At 37.3% G+C, this 2,498-nt stretch overlaps 1 pseudogene; it reads right to left on the bottom strand.

The window, feature by feature from the left end:
* Positions 1–795: 795 nt before the first annotated feature.
* LOC148004266 (large ribosomal subunit protein mL51 pseudogene) lies at positions 796–1,149 on the bottom strand (annotated as a pseudogene).
* Positions 1,150–2,498: the final 1,349 nt, after the last annotated feature.

Genomic DNA, 2,498 nt, shown 5'->3' with positions numbered 1-2,498 from the left:
AAGGACTTAAAGATGGTTCACATAAACAATTTTCTAGAGCTTTTACTGTAGAGTAGAACAGAAAACATAAAGCATACAAGGGATAGAATAGTTTCAGGGTAGGAATTTTGTTTAAACATCTTTTAATATTCTTCTAAGATTTGAAATTAATATATCAATACATTTCCTCCTCTTGTTCATCCTTCTGATCTTCCTATGAACCCCTTTGCTCCCTTTAAACTCACCACCTCTATTGCTTTTCTTTGTTTCTTTGTTTCTTTCTTTGTTTCTTTGTTTCTTTTACTCTGAGAAGTTATCTAATTTATTTCAATGAAAGGAGTACACAAGTGTAATTTTATGCTCCTGTTTAATTTTAGTGTGGCAGAATCTTTAGACACAACAGCATCATTACACTTCCAAGAGTCTGGGTAGCTAGTGGCAAAGCATTTCCCTAGAACAAGCAAGCTCCTAGGGTCCATTTCCAATATTACAAAACAATTTTTTTCTTTAAAAACATACAAGAAGGGCCAGTGTCAGAATGTGCCTACGATAAATGATTCTAAACATTATGCTTCTAAAGGCCCAAAGTATAACTGGGCTGTAAATAAGTAATCTTAACAGAAAACCCTATAACTTAAGGATGAGACAGACTTCAGTGCCCATAGTTGAGTAAATGTAGCATATTGCATATCAGATTCCAAAGAAGACCCACTTTATTAAAAAGAGCATACAAAGCTCTCTCCTTGCCAGGATAAGTCCTGTTCCCCTTCTCCAGAATAACAAATGTATGGCCCAAGTACCCCATTTCCTGTTCTATCAATACTTTCCATGTTGGTTAAAGTGTTTGTAGAGCTAGTTGACCCATTTGTTAAGACTGTGAAAGTCCTCAATGAGCATTTCAACCATTTTCTTCTTTCAGACACAATGCTACAATCCATTTCCTCTCCAGGCTTGAAGTCATACTAGGCCTTTGATTAGTTCTTTTGGATATCTTTTAAATTTCTCCAGGATTCCAATATTGTTGTATACACCAAAGAGAACCCCTTTCTTATTCCCATGATCAACAGCTCTAGGAGGAGGAAGAGTAAGTCTTACATGGGCCAATAGAGGAACACCTAGAGAAAAGTTTCTGTGTGTCAAGTACATCCAGCCCCATAGGCTCCCTGTCATTACTCTAGCCTGCCACCTCCACAGGCTAGTAAACCAGTCAGAAAATGGGGAGCATGTATGAATTTCAAAGACAAGACACAGAATATGGTCCCAGGAAAGACTCACTTAGGAGTGACAGTAAGAGAAGCCATCATGTGCCTTACCCCATAACCTCTATCTCTTTAGTTGTTACATATATGTGTGTGCAGTGTATTCTACACAGCCCATATACAGTTACTTATTGTATATGCTTTCAGATCTAACTACTCTTAACTGTATAACCCATTTGCATACCTGCTTTTTTGATTACATATATATATATATATATATATATATATATATATATATATATATACCCACACACACACAGGAAGGTTAATAAAACAATAACCTTGGGCTAGTGAAAGTGGATAGATTCTAATGTAAATGAGTATTGAACTTTGCTCACTGTGACACTAGTTATCAGTAGGAACACAGGGAACATGGGCATGTGTGTACAAACGCAGGTGACATAGTAGATATGGTAATAGGGACATGATAACTAATATTTAACTATTGGTGGTAAAGCTTCTTTCTAGTTGCAGATACCAATGGTCCTGCCCATCCTTCTCAGTCTCTTACATCAAGTGGTTGAATTTATTTTCCCACTCTTGCTTTTGATAATAGGTATAGCAAAAGTAATATTTTGTGATTTTTTTAAAGGTCAGGCCTTAAGAAAGAGGCAATTGCTGCTTCTTTCCATCTAAAGCCTAGCTTCCATGCTCTACAATGTCCAGACACTGAGTATCCAGGAGTCACACACAGAACTCCAAAGATTACAAGCTCTCGATGAGTGATCCTGGCTACCAAATAGAGTGCAGAGAAGTTGCCCAATGGAGCACAAACCCCTGAGTGAATAAAGGAAGAAAAAGGTAATCTCACTTTTGTTTTTGTTGCTATTATAAGCCATTCCATTTATTGATCCTCATTAATTAGAAATTATTAACCAAAGTACCATTGAATTTTATCGCAGTTTTAATTTTCTGTTCTTTGAACTGTGTCTTACTATGTTGCCCATTATGGTCCTGGTCTCCTAGGCATGAATGGTCCTCCAGATCTATTCTCCTGAGTAATTGAACTGCAACCAGATATCATCAATCCTAGCTTAATGAGTTATGTTCTATACCTCCCCAAGCTGTATCAGCTGGGGACCAAATGTTCAAGCACATGAGCTTATGGGAGCCATTTTACATCCAAACCACAGCATACCACCACATCTGGCTCCTGGCTGGATATTTGTCAGGGGAATATGGTAAACTGAGTTGAAAGGGACCAAAGGTATATAGAAGTACTTCGATGAGTGACCAAAGTGATTTTATTTGAGACAAACA

This window comes from Rattus norvegicus, chromosome 8, assembly GCF_021556685.1.
Source record: "Rattus norvegicus strain SHRSP/BbbUtx chromosome 8, alternate assembly SHRSP_T2T, whole genome shotgun sequence".
Lineage (NCBI taxonomy): Eukaryota > Metazoa > Chordata > Mammalia > Rodentia > Muridae > Rattus > Rattus norvegicus.
This window is presented reverse-complemented; position numbering and strand designations above follow the sequence as displayed.